This window comes from Natator depressus, chromosome 25 (genome assembly GCF_965152275.1).
Source record: "Natator depressus isolate rNatDep1 chromosome 25, rNatDep2.hap1, whole genome shotgun sequence".
In the NCBI taxonomy this organism is placed as follows: Eukaryota; Metazoa; Chordata; order Testudines; family Cheloniidae; genus Natator; species Natator depressus.
This window is the reverse complement of record NC_134258.1, coordinates 10938026-10952986: the sequence shown is the minus strand read 5'-3', so window position 1 is coordinate 10952986 and position 14961 is coordinate 10938026.

Here is a 14961-nt window from a genome sequence, read left to right as displayed (position 1 = left end):
TGTGGGGAATAACTATAGCTGTTTATACATCACAGTTGGTTCAAAAAAGAAGTAGAAGGGGAAAAAAATCAAGGCGAGCCCCGCAGAATTAATATGAGGCTGTTGGAAATTTGTTGTTGAAGTCATTGGTGCAATGCAGGTTTGTTGGGAGGGTCAGCTCAAGTGTTATTCCCCAGAGATTTTTCTTGGAACTTCAGGGATGTGTGTATGTATGTGTGTAAATGAAGTAACTAATGTGGAGTGGGGCAAATAATTTGCCTCAGGGGAAGGATGGGACCAGACTGCAAAGAGTCCGCACTAGTGTAAATGTCTGCATGGGTCGTAGGGCAACGAATAACCCAGACCCCTGATTTGAATTTTGCCAAAGTTCAGGCGTGCTTGGGGCTAGGGTTTTCTTTCAGGTTAATTCTCTCTAGCTGTCTAGTGACCTAGGTTTTATAACACCCCCTCAATCATGGTACCAGAGTGCTCAGTAACTTCAGATAATATTCATACTACTTTGCTGTTATGCAGCCGTTTTCATCTTCAGAGCACTTTGTAAAGCTTAATTAATTCAAGTTCCCAGCCTCTCTCGTAGAAGGGCGCTCGCCACATTTTGTAGAGGGGGAAACTGAGACACAGACAGGCCTTGTCAGTCCTCATAGAGCAATTCAGCGTCAGAGGGAGGGTTAGAAGTCCTGGGGCCATGTCTGTGAGGCCAAGGAGAGTCTGGCAATTAAATGTTGCCAGGCTTTCAATGGATACTACACAGGAGTGGGAGGGCCGGAATGGGGAAGGGGCGCGGCTTCCAAAACCCACAGATCCAGAGAAAATACAGGGAAATGAAGTTCTAGCTGCTTCAAAAAAGATTCTGCCTGGCTCCCTTCCCTCTGTTAGCATCACTCCTCAGGGGCCACTGACTCATCTGCCCAGGCCTGTGCAACACCAGTGCTGGGGTGGAGTGGAAGTTAAGGGAACCTGGAATGGTATCACTTCCATGTGAATATCATTCTGCATAGCTACAGGGTTCCGATCATGCCCCAGTCCAACCACGCTTGTTCCCAGCCTCCCTGAGGCTGGGTAGAGCGGAGATGCAGGCTGTATTATCTCTGCCTCTTCCTGCAGCTGTTTTGGAGGTCTTTTCTAACCCATGTAACCTTTATTTTTTGTCCCTCTGTACTTCACAGCTGAGGAGAACATCAGACCCTTAACACTGGCCTCTGCTGAGGTCACTCACTCTGCAAAACCGATCCAGGGTCTTTCAGAAGGGAGGCCTCTTCCAGATGACATAGGGGACCTCCCTTGCTTCACATTCCCTCTCTCTTAAATTCTGCCTTACGGAGCAGTGATCTTGCAGCTCAGAGCATGTCATCTCAGAGCTGATGATGCTATCCCAGAGTTATCCTTGAATCCTAGTTTGGTGGGGGATTAGTTCAGATCCAGCCAGGGCTAGATGTCATGTGGAGGGAGCAACTCTCTCCAGACAGCTAGAATCATAAGAAACGGGAAAGGCCAGCCATGCACAGAACCACATTCTCCATTACCCTGCACCTTGTGCAGTCATTGCACCTATACATAGCACATGTCAAATGCTACCAAATCAAAATGCTCCAACCTTTATGCAGAGACCACCTCAGTAAAAATAGCAGCGAAGGGGCAGCAGCATGGGCAGGGGCAGAGGCTAGTTGCCTGCATTCAAGCCTGCCTTGTACCTTTCTGTTGCAACACGTGGACATTTGCTGTGTTCTTGCTGAGCAATTGCCCATGGCAGGTCAGGGGGTGATAGAGTCAAATTCTGTGGCTGGCTTTAAATCAGCAAGAATAAGTATGCAGCACAATGGAGGGATCATTAATCCACCCGCTTCAAGGCATGAGCGGCTCATTGCAGTGGCCAAGATGGGATTTTCCCTGGCATTGCACAATGGATCAGGTGCATTATGGGGAGGAGGTTACCTTTCTCAGCAACATAAAGTATTGGCCATGTCTGGAGGCAGGCTGCCAGAACTGCTGGACAGACGCCCTATGGCATTGTGCTGGGGAGGAAAAGGTCAAAGCATGGCATATTTTCTTCCTCTCAGAACATAGTTCTGTAGTGTCCCTTCAAGGATTGCAAAACATGGGGGAAGGGGGATACTCAGCTAATTTAAATTATCATAGCTTTGCTACTGTAGTCAATGAAGATATGACACTTTACACCAGCTGAGGATCTGTCCCTTTCTAAGCATTAATGAATTTAGCTTCAGCAACCCTGGAGGCAGGGAAGTATCATTATCCCATTTTACAGCTGGGGAAACTGAGGCACAGCAAGATGAAGTGGCTTGCCTAAGGTCATGCTGGGAGAGGGGGAAGTTCTGTAGCCAAGCCAGGAACAGAATGTAACAACCAGTCCCGTGCTGTAATCAACAGATGATCCTTCCTCCCCTTTTCACATTTTCACTGGTGCACTTGTGATTGTCATCCCTAAGGTCAAAACCAAAAGGAATGGCTGGCAGATACTGAGGCAAAACAGTAGCACATGCCAAAGGGGAAAGGGAGAAGCCATGCCGAAAAAACCAAGTATGTTTTCTGTCCAGCGATAAAAGGTCATAGGTGCCTGAGCTCAGCCTGACCACCCAAGAAACAAAACACATCTCTATCCTTTATTGTCCCGGGCACACAGAGGCCAGGCCAAAATGTTTCTTCTAGATCTGCCCTCCACAGAGAGGGACATTGTAATGCTGGCTTTTGCAACAGGCTTTGGTGCCGTTACAGTGTTTGGTGGGCAGGGATAAAGCAATTCTTTACAGACACAATAAATGGTAACCTTGCACTTGACCTTCCCTGTCTGATTACGTTCCCTTGTTGAAACGACTCGGGTTAGCTGTCTGGGTGCTGGCATTGTTCTGGATCAAGCGGCTTCCAATGGTATTTTGCTCTGTAGTGGTATTTTAAAATTATGTGTACATTAAAGAGGAAAAAAGAAACAATCTCATTCCATAATCCCTGAACCGCAGATGACCCTTCAAGAGAATCTTTCTTCTCTCCTTTGTTTGGGATAATTACACTCTGCTATATAAATTATGGCTCCAATTTGCAACAAGACACTGAATTCATTAGTGGCATTGAGCAAAGTGCTTCTTAAAGATCCCCCGGCTAGAGCAACAGGACGGAGAATGTGGTTTTCATCCCGGCCACTGTGGGGCCATGGGCAAATAATTTAATCTCACTACCTACCTCAGTTTCCCCACCAGTAAAATGGCATTGACAGCTCCCCACCCCAGAGGGATGTAATTCACTAACACTCATGAGCTGCTCTGATACAACTGGGAATGGTGATGAGTGCCACAGAAAAACCTACAAATAAATGTGGGAGACCAGGCAGCAGGAGTGGGTCGGGGGTGGGGGGGAGTAGGAATTTGCTCTGTGATTAAACAGAGCCCCAACCCACTGACCTTCAGGGTGTAATATAAGAACCATCTATTTACTTAGGCGTTTGCCTAAGCAGGGCGGGTGATTACAGAGAATACAGAGGTAGCTTTATTCTGGTCAGGGAATTTTTTAGGCTGACCTTTGTCAATATTGTTTTGCACAAGAAATAACAAGAGGGGCACATTTTATAGGTCGCACAATAGAAAAATGACAACTGTGCATTATTGCCATGTACTTGTTGAACAGATGGTTAAGAATCTGGCTCAGAGGACCAGGTCCTTCCTTAGTGTAAATTGGTGTGGCTACACTGAAGTCAGTGGAGCTGCCTCGGTTTACATCAGCAAAGGATCTGGCACACAATCCAAATGTAGGCCCAGCAAAGCCAGGGAACCAAGAGTTAAGGGCAAAGCTCCATTCTTTACTTGTGCCCAGGGACAGCAGCATGTAGCTTGTGTTGTTCTGAGATGTCTCCAGCACTCAGGCACAGTACAGTGTATTAAGGCAGTGTCGCCTAATGGACAGAGCACTAGGAGACCTGGCTTGTATCCGTTTCTGCCATTAGCCTGTTGGGTGACATTGGGCAAGTCACTACCCTGCTCATTGCCTCAGTTTCCCCATCTGTAAAAAGGGAATAATGATACTGACTTCCTTTATAAAGTACTTTGAGACCTACTGATGAAAAGTGCTGAATAACAGCTACGGATTATTATTAAGGCGAATGGCCAGATTCTCAGCTAATATAAACTGGTGCAGCCCCATCAACTTCAATGGAGCTACGCCCATTTAAACCAATTGGCCCTTTATTCAGAGCGATGCCACATTAGTGGATTTGTCTCATGACTAGTGGGTCTGAGCCAGAGCTGGACAGCAGGCACTGCTGTGTTCTAATCCCCGAGACTAGCTTCCTCTGTTCCCCTGGGGCAAGTTGCTTCACAGCTCCATGCCTCAGTTTCCCCATCTGTCAAACAAAGATAATGTTTCTTGCTCCATTCTATGGTACCTCACGGGGAAGTTGTTGAGGATTAATTCGCTAATATTCACAAAATATCTTTGAAGATGAAAACCCCCGAAGAAATGCCAAGAATTACTGAGCTATATTCTCCTGCCCAACAAATCTTTTCATGTCACACTTCCATTTCTGCAAAATGGGGAGGGAGGGTTTCAAATCTTTCAAAGACCAACTCCTCCAAATCTGATTCCCTTGGATGTTGGGTCTTGATCAACTCAGACTCCCCCTGAATACTCACCCTGGTTTCTTCAAATACAGCCTCTGTAGGGAATGCAAGATACGAACGATACCACCTTATAAATACCTAGTTCCACTATTGGGTCTTTTATCCCAGTGCAACTGCTTTTCCTGACTGCCGTTTTCCCACTCCAGCCAAGCCGATGGCTGCACCGTGTCCTACTGTAGCATCAACTGCCCAGTTAATTGATACCCCATTTACCTCATCTTCCAGATTATTAACAAAAAGGGGGTTAAATGATAAACAGCCTGATGCCCAGTCCTGTAGCAAACCAACTCCCCACTAAGACTTGACACTTTGCCATTTGTTTACTACCCTCCTGCCTGATTTCAGCACATTTGGCATTGCTCATATCCCAGGCAATTTGAATTAATTATTTGGGTAAGACTTCACAAGTCACCGTGTCAAATGCTTAATTAAAGTTCCGATCTATTACACTGCCTGCATCCCACACCGTAAGCTCAGTCTGTAATTCGATCAGAAAAGCTATTGAGTTCGTCTGGCACGGTTTGCTCTCTATGAACCCAGCTGTTTATTGCCCAGGGTCCCATTAACCTCTTGGTGCCTGCAGATCTCTTCTCTGACTATACTCTGCATCCATACACTTCTATCGCCTCAGAACATGCTCCTTGCCTCTGTTCACTCTAGAAGGACCTGATCCAAAGCCCCCCTGAAGTTAGGGGGAGTCTTTCCATTGATTTCAATAGACGTTGAATTAGACCCAGATTTTCAGAGCTACCTAGATAGAAAATCTGGCCCTATATTAAGCCACCTGATTCATGTGCGTTTAATCCCATGGCAATAGACCCTGCAGCACACCCAAGACTCTAACTGAATCCAGATATGGCCCCACTCTGGCTGTTTCACCTGATCCTGACCTCTCTCTCCACTGAAGGTGGCCTGAAAGCTATTCCAGCCCAGAGACATCTTTAGCGCCACAGAACCGCTTGTGCTTTGTCTCTGCAAGCTCCATCCAACTGAACGTTCTTTCCTTCTCAGTTTCCAGGACATCATCTCCTTAATTTGAGTCAGCCCCATTCAAAGCCACATCAGCCTCCTTATTGCTCCTGGTTGGTCTCTTTTCCCTGGCATTATGGCTCTTGCTCCTCAGTTATGCTGGGCAAAGTCCAGAGATCCTGACTCAGTTTCTTACTCAGACTGTAGGTTTGCTCCAGCCTTCTTCTGTTCTTGGGGATGCTTCTTCTCCTTGCATTCTTCACCCAGGCTCTGGGTTCCCACATGAGCTCAAAGTTTCCCAGTATTCCTTGCATCCTTCTGGGTATCTTTCTAATCCTAGCATGCCATCCTGTTCTCTTCATCTGGTTCACAGATGGCCTAGACTATATTATTCTCTATCAATTCACCAATCAAAATCACTGTGAGCTGGTGGGCTAGTTCACTGGCCCTGGAAGGAGTCAGTTCCCCATTTGTAGAATGGGAATAATAATCCTCCCTCTGTTTTGTCAATTTAGAATGTAATCTCTTTGGGATAGGAATTGTCTCTTATGATGTCTCTTCTTTACAGTGTCTAGCTCAGTGGGGCCAGGATCTTGCTTGGGACCTCTAAGTGCTACCATAATACAGATAGTAATAGTAACAGGTCAGAAATCAGCCGGTACCCCTTGCAACAGGAACATTGCTCATCTTCTGCATGTGGCTTGAGAGGCAGAGTGGTCTATGAGCACTTGCACACGGCTAAGAGCCTTGGACTTTCTTTGTTCTAATCCAGCTCTGCCACTTATTCTGTGACAAGTCACTTGGGCCTAGATCTTCAACGATATTTAGGTACCTAACTCCCAGGGACTTCAATATACTTCTTCACACGATGCACAGTCAACCTGTGGAACTCCTTGCCAGAGGATATTGAGAAGACCAAGACTTCAACAGGGTTCAAAAAGGAACTAGATAAGTTCATGGAGGATAGGTCCATCAATGGCTATTAGCCAGGATGGACAGGGATGGTGTCCCTAGTGTCTGTTTGCCAGAAGCTGGGAATGGGAGACAGGGGATGGATCACTTGATGACTACTTGTTCTGTTCATTCCCTCTGAAGTACCAGGCATCAGCCACTGTCAGAAAACAGGGTACTGGGCTGGACGGACCACTGGTCTGACCCAGTATGGCCATTCTTAAGTTCAATGGGAGTTAGGCACCTAAATACCGCAGACGGTCAGGGCCTTGACCCCTATGTGTCTGAAAAACGTTGACCTAATTCTTGCTTACCTACCTTTCAAGAGCGTTGGGAGGATTGCTGCAATTAGTTGGTGTTAGTACCATGCTTTGAAGATACAAAGCAAAATGTGTGATCTTGAGATCCTCTGGTAGCTCTTTTGCATCCCAGTAAAGACTTCTTGGGGTGAAATCTAGCCCTACTGTGGTCAATGGCTAAACTCTCATGATTGCAATAGGGCCAGGATTTGACTTCTGACCTCTAGTGAGGTCCTTTTCTTTTGTTACAACATGTCAGAGTCTGGGCTGTTGAACATGGAGGAGCAAATTCATCCTTGGCATAATCAGACGTAATGAAGTCAATGTATGTGTGCCCACTTACACCAAGGCTGAATTTGACTTGGAGATTTTAAAACACATTCGTCAGTACTAAAGCACATTAAAATGTATGGCCCCGACTGCCTGAAAAGAAAGGCATCAGAAACATGACTGGGGCTGTGGAGTAGAGCTATGGAAAGCAGAGAAGAGGGGAAATACAGACTGCACCTTGGAGATGGGAAAGTTGTCCAGAAGTCGGTAAAGTCAAGTTGTTACTACTGAAGAGAAGCAGCTAGTCATTGATGAAGCTGGTTTCCCATCTGAGTGAAGGGCCAGATGCCTCTTGTCTATGGTATTCCCTGGGCTCTGTATTTGATTTCTCCAGGCTGCAGAAAGAAAAGGAGTACTTGTGGCACCTTAGAGACTAACAAATTTATTTGAGCATAAGCTTTTGTGAGCTACAGCGGATGCACAGAGATTTATAGCTACCTTAATTGGTTCCTTATGAAATGATCGAGTTATGCACATAATTTTCTGATCTTTAGGATGGGGGCTGGGGCACAAGTGCCAGGCTATGTAAGAAAAGGGGAAGGCTGGATGGCAAGATTTTAGTTGTAGCCAAAGATTTTGTTTTTCTAATGACCCAGACTCTCTGCCCAAGTCTAACTGAAGCCAGGTGGACACAGCGTAGTGGCGAGACAATCTGGGGGCACAGGAAGAGTCCTGATGAGCACATCCAGAGGTGTCCAAGATTGCTCTGGGCCATGGGGAAAACAGCTCTGTGTCCAAAGTCCCTTCCAAGACATGCAAGTCAAGGAATCGTGTTACCATCAATGTCCTATTCTAATGGGTGCAAGATGTTTTGATCTGTTTGGTCCAAGAATTGTAATGCAGGAGCAGCACACAAAAAATATCTGCACAAAAGGGTACTGCACAAATACAGATGGTGCAATTATATCACCCAAGTAACATGGTGCACAAAGATGTGTGTCCAAAAAGTATTGCACTGCAACACCCCCCATTGATGACACTTCTGTTATGTGGCACTGTGTCTGCTTCTCTGGAGCAAACTCAACCCAGGTGTCTTTAATAGAGTTGCACCCTTTTATACATCAAGGCTCAGTTTAGCCCGTGACGTCTAACAGGACAGAAGAACCATTAGCACTGGGAACCCACACAGCCTACTTGTGTGTTGACTCATAACTTTGTCTACACTACATGCCTGCATAAGTTACGTAGCAAACTGTGTCATGCCTGATGGACCCGGGCCACATAATTTCACAAAACCGCTGGTATTTCTTGCCATAAGTTATTGCGGGCATGAGTCTTTCCGGGGGACGAGTAAGCAGGAAAAGGGACAAAGGCTGTAACGACAGGTGACGGGGCAGTTAGTGGCCCAGAGAATTAATTCAAGAGTGAGCTGCGCCGACGTACACCAGCTGCAGAGTTTGTCCCAAAACATGGTTAGAGCTAGGAAAGCAACTACGAACGAGGATGTTGGGCTGGAGGATCCTGCTGAGAGCTGCTCGCTCAGGTGTGCCTCTGGGGGTGATCTTCCCCTTTCCGGGCAGAAGCCTCCTCCGCACCCTCCCCATCTTGTGAGGAGGGCACGCTACAGGACGTGGGATCTGCATGGGGGGATAGAGGTGGCAGGGAGTGTGGTTGAAGAGGGGACTGGGTTGCTTAATGCATTGTCCTGCCCATCCTGCAATCATCCTTACAGAGAATCTGCTCCAAAGTGAGCAATATCCTTTTAACTGGAGCCTGTTAGCCTGGTGGGACCTTCCAGAGAGCTGGGGGCAGAGAAGTTCCCCAAAGCCGGTGTACAAGAAGAGGATGTCTGTGCAGATAGCCATCATCTGGCAGATCACCCAAGGTCTGTTGGTTCTGGGGGGCCAAAGGCTGTGCACTTTCTGCCAGGAATAGGAGAGAAATTCTACCATCCACCCTCCCCCCGTTCACCCCAATGGAACGATGGGGTATTAACTCCTCATGATGACCCTCATACAGTATACCATCCCAACCCTCTCGTCTTCTGGCAGGAGGGGACAATCTGGTCCATCCCAGGGCTCTGTGTCTATTCTCTCTCAATGATGGGTCACAGTTGCTCAATATGCGACTCCAGATCCTGCCTTCCAAGCTCCAACTAGCAGGTCTGAAGAGCCAGCTGCATTCGTCCTGCCCCTTGCACGTCATCGCCTGTGACAAAGATCCTGCTACCGGATGTCAGATGACAGTGTGATGGAGGAGGATGAATGGGGCCGAATGGAATCCAGCCCGCTCTTACAGAGCCATCCTCTCAATGCCACACTAACCAGAGAAATTAAAGCATACTTATGAAAGCAGGACAAGCAGCTATTACTCACAGCTTGACACATGGTGGGGAGCAGAGACATTGAGTAAGAAAATGCTGTTTATACTGTCAGCTTTTCCCACTGAAGACCCAGTCCTGCTCCCACTGAATCACAGGGAAGAGAAGCAAGCTGCAAAATGGCATCTGAGGCCTTGATGCTGCGAGGCACTGAAAACACTCTGCTCCCGTTGGCTTCAGTGGGTTTTGAGGATAGTCAGCACCTGGCAGAAGGTGCACAGGATCGGGCCCTTAGTCAGAAGTTGGATCAATACCCTCCTGGCAGGTCTGATGTGACTACAACTTACATAGTTCAGTACCAGAAAGAGAGGAATTGTTCAGAGAACCACAATGACAAAAGTTACATTAGCTCAGCAAGCTGTTAGCCAGGAGGGAGGGATCTAACTTTGCCAGGCTTACAACCTATTAAAAAAGCAGGGTTCTAGGTTCTTGGTAGATTGAAGGCTCCACTTCTGACTGGCTTCAGTGAAATGCGGGTCCTGTGCGGCTGCATGGCATGTCACATTCTTAGATTTACCCCGTCAGCCTCAGCAGTGGGGCCAGAATGACTTTCGGAGAAGAATCTCGATGGCTTGCAATAGATAGTACAGGCTTCCAGTTAGTATAAAAACAAAACATGTTTTTCACATTAAATTTCCCTTGAAAAACAATGGTTTAAATTAAGGGTGAAAAGAAAAGAAAAGAAAAGAAAAGAAAAGAAAAGAAAGAAAGAAAAAAAACTTTAGTGAAACTCCAACAAGTTTAATGAAACTCCAAACTTTTTAAAAATAAGTTATAGAGGTTTCATGAACCCTAAAAGGCAGGTGGGATCTCCCACCACGAACTGCTCCTATAGATCAACCCCTCCAGCAAGGGCAGGAAATAGCAGCAGAGCAAAGAGATGAATGAATGACTGCTTATTATTGGCACTCCAGGAGTGCTTAGAAGCCCCGCCCCTGGACTGGGGCCCTGTTGGGCTGGGCACTATATAAAACACATACCAAAAGCCAGCCCCTGCCCCAAAGAGCTTATCATCTAAAGAGGACAGACAAACAGTGGAAAAGTAAAGAGACTTGCTGAAGGTCACACAAGCAGGTCAGTGGTGGGGCTGGGAATAGAATCCACACCTTCTGTCCCAAGAATGTATCTGGCCTCCATCACCGCAGTATCTGAGAATCTCCCACTCTTTAATGGGTTTATCCTCACACCGCCTCCTGTGGGGAACGGCAGTGCCATTATCCCTGTTGTGTAGATCACACTCCTCAGACGCAGAGTCGGTCTACATTACAGTGGCTAAGCTACAGCACTGCAGCTGTGCTGCTCTAGCGTGGACACCTACTACAGCAGGGGAAGGGGATTTTCCATCAGTGTAGGTAATCCATCTCTCGGAGAGGCAGTTGCCAGGGTGACAGAAGAATCCTGGCTGTGTCTACAGCAGGAGTTAGGTCTAGCTAGTTACGTCACACAGGGCGTGAGACTTTTCTCAGCCCTGAGCGATGTAGGTAGGTAGACCTAAGTTTTAGGTTCATACCAGACCTCTGTGACTTGCCCAGAATCACACAAGGGTGTGTCAGTGCACACATGATTAGGCAATGTGCACACATGATTTGGTGGAAAGTGGATCGAGACCTTCAAACTCATTTCACCCAGGCCACCCAACAGCCTTTGGTCACTGCAGCTGGGGCTGAATTTGAACCTGTGAGCCAGAGGTGAAAGGCTCTTTGGGTGGAGGTGGGGATAGAAATGTAATTCTTATGATCTGCCTGTACATTAATTCAAATCCACCATGATGTGAGTGACTGGTTCAGTGCTGACAATCCCTGCAGCGTCTATAACAAACCTTGCAGCTTTCCTTTGAATGGTCTCCAATTTACTAATTAAAACATGCAATTACGTATCATCTGGGGTGGGGGAAAGCCAGGAGCCTAGCTACATTATTTATTCTCACTTGCCCAGAAACACAACACAGAGCTAGGCTTTGTCTCCTTTGAGCTTCTCCTGGCTTCAAGGGTCTTTCTAAGGCAGAATCTGGGGTTGGTTCTGTGCCTTGCAGGAGAGAATTGCGTCTGCCATTCTGGAACTAACCAGCTCTGGGTCTGCACGGCAGAATTTGGGTCTGAATTGTGGGGCAGTCTGCGAGAGTTGGAAACTGGGATTTCAACTCTGGATATCATTTAAAACAAAGACCCCAGTTCTGAGGCAGGGAAGTTGTTCTAGAAGTTGCTCTCCCCAGGACACGTATGGTTTTGTGAAACAGGATTTAGGGTGATGGAGGAGGTGGTATGCAACAGCTCAGCTTTAAGCCCAGACTTGCTGATGACCTCACAGCTTTTATGAATAGGAAATATACAGCGCTTTGGAGCCCCTGGCTTCAACAGCGTGATGTGGATCTGGTGTGTGCAGGGGAAGGAACTGTGAAGGAGAGACACTTTGGGAACATGTCTGTGCAATGCGACATCTACGTGGAATAACATCTGAGAGTCTGGAATTTATATAAACACTGCAGAGCTCATGTCAGCAAATCCAGGAGTTGGATGGATTTGCCCACAGCTTTGTTACTTTTCACAGGGCATGTCTGGGTAGAGAAGGCCCCGGCTACAGGCTCCTCTACCTGCTAACCAGCTTTGCGTAATGTAAACTAGAGCCCACACAGCTGGCACAGTGCTGGCAAGCTGGGCTTCCCCCAGCACAAAATGGGAGCAAGCGTGTGCCATGAACACACATCACACATGCATGCCGGAGTCCACTGTAGAGCCTCACTGTCTGAGACGCCTCTCACCCCTTGCCAACAGCCTGGCAAAGTGGCATTGTCTGAATGAAGTAACGTCTCGGGACGTGATCTCATGGTTAACGCCCACAGGCTCTTGGATGGAATGCAAGCGGCAGGGTCATGTGAATGGAACAAGAGGTGCCCTGACTCAATTCCTCTGGGCTTCCTGGGCATGCTGCATCTCATGTGCATGAGCCAGACAGAATCACTTGCTTGGGGCTGGGTAAGATCCGCAGGCTGCTTCCTGCAGTGAGCTGAACAGAGAAGATTCTACTGCTTTGCAGTGGTCCTGGATTAAACTCCCCCTTTTCCCACAGGTGTGGACAGTTTAAAGGTCTAAGCATTGGCCTTGCTATATTTACTCTCTCTGTAATCACAGGGACAGAATCCCAAGTGAGGTCTCCAACCCTTCATCTTAAAGGAGATATATTCAGCCACTGCAGTTTACTCCGTGTGCCTCTCAGATGTGTCCTTTCAGGCCTGTCTCTTCCTTGTGGACATTTAAGTGTTTGTGATATTTTCCACTGCCCTTAGCCAAAATTCTCCCTTTCCTTGCTGCCTTCCCTGAATGGTTATGGCTGCATTCCAGCAACTGCTAGAAAAGCATTTTGGGAACGGAAGGTGCTGTATACGGACAACTTAGCGCTGAGCAACTAATTCACAGAGGATAACTGATTCAAAACATTTTGCCTCCCGGTCAATCTTCTGCAGACAGACTGCAATTTTCTCATATTTGCTATTCAAGAGCATTAGCAGAAACTGTTTGTGGCTGGCAGCTCACTTGTCCGTTTTCATTGGACACATAAACCACCTAAGAATTTGCTGCCCCCACTGAACGAGTGTAACTTGTAGAATTAGCTTCCCAGTACAAATATGCATCACTCCAAATGTGATAACCATTTTACATCAATGACCACTGACATTTGCTTAAAGTGTGAGGTTTCTGCCAATGCTCCTGCTGGTGAACCTGTGTGCTAGAAATCATGCAGAACAGGGGCGTGCACTCTGCAAAGCCGGCTCATTTAAACCATTGGATGTTCGCAGCAAACCTGTCTGGCAATATTCTCCCAGCTCCCACCATTATCTCCTTAAATGGCTGAGTTTACTCACAGAGAATAATATTCACCCAAGTGAAGACAGCGCATGTGACAACCTCTGCTTGGCTTAAGCCCCACAAGAGGGAAGAGCTGGGCATCTGTCGTATCAACTGGTACAATCTCTTCCTTCGTCTCCAGGAGGCCTTCTAAAGATCAGCTGCTTTGGAATGTCCCTCACCACATCTGTTATTCAGGATGTGGCCTTTGGAGGACAGACTGTGCAAAGTGGCTGCCAATACACGCCACTACCCCACTGCAGAAAAGCAAGACTCGACGTCTACTAACTACCCATCTCTCTATCTCTACCCATCTGTCCACGGGCATTTAGATGCCGACTGCCGGGACTGCAACTTTCCCAGGTTTGTAAATCTGTCCACAAATGTGTAGTTTCCTCTCTGGATCAGTCAGATTGCCTCTAAAGGGTCTTTCTTTCCATTGTCCACTCATCTTCTCTCACCTAAGATGAGAAACAGCAGCACTGAAGAATAGAGTTGTTCTTGTGGATCGGTCCATTGACCTCCAGAATCTTATCACCAACAATAGCTAATACTTGATGCTTCAGGGGACAGTGCAAACCTCTCCAGCTGTGTGCTGTGTTTGTACAACACCACATACAATGGGGCCCCGTCCATGACTGGGACTCCCACGCTCTACTGTGATACAAATAAAATAAATAACAATAATGACAGGGAGACTGTGTGATAATTATTTCCTGCTTGCTCCAGGCTATCAGTGCCTAATGCCCTGAAACTTGAGATTTGATTGCCCTTATCTCAACATGCATATGTGAAAATATTATCAATGATTATTAAAATGATACAGCCGTCATATTTGACTCCATCCCTTCCTTTGTCAGGGACTTCCACAGGGACACAGAAAGCAAAGGAGTATTTCCTGCTTGTTATAAAATTTACAGCCATTCACTACAGCTGTTCTCATACTATGACACAGAGTAAAAAAGGAGAGAGAGGTCCAAGTCAAAAAAGTCAGATCAGAACTTTCCTTAAATTTGAGAGGTGTTAGAAACCAGGATTTGGCTTTAGACTAGTATAGTTAGTGGGAATTTACCAAGTTTGGCTCTAGATTTAGAGCTGAACTGTCACCCGGGTCAGGGGATTTCAGATGTAATGTTTTTGTCTAGACTCATCTCCTATAAAAAGGAGGGACTCATCAGTTACAGGAAAAGCTAGCAGAATTATGAATCAATTACCAATTAATTGTAAAAATTTCTCAACAAATACTAGAACCATTACTAATGACTCTGCAATAACTAACTACAGTTACTAATTAACTGTAGAATTTGCTAAGCAATTGTTAGAATTTCTAAGCAATTACTAAACAATTCTAGAAATAGCTGCTCAATTACTAATCAGTTGCTATAACAATTTCTATACTCCTCCAGAAAAAGCCAATCATTTAGTACCCAATGGCAAAATTTTGTACCACTGTCCCTCAGCTTTTTAATTTTTTAAAATAAACTGACAATTTCACAGAGTTTTATCTCTCTGCTTTTCAGAAGTACAAAAATTCACTGAGCAAGACACCTCCAGAATTTCATCTCTTCCTCTTAAAAACCTGAGCCAATGGCGCCCTCTCGTGTATACAGATTAATTTGATGCTTAGG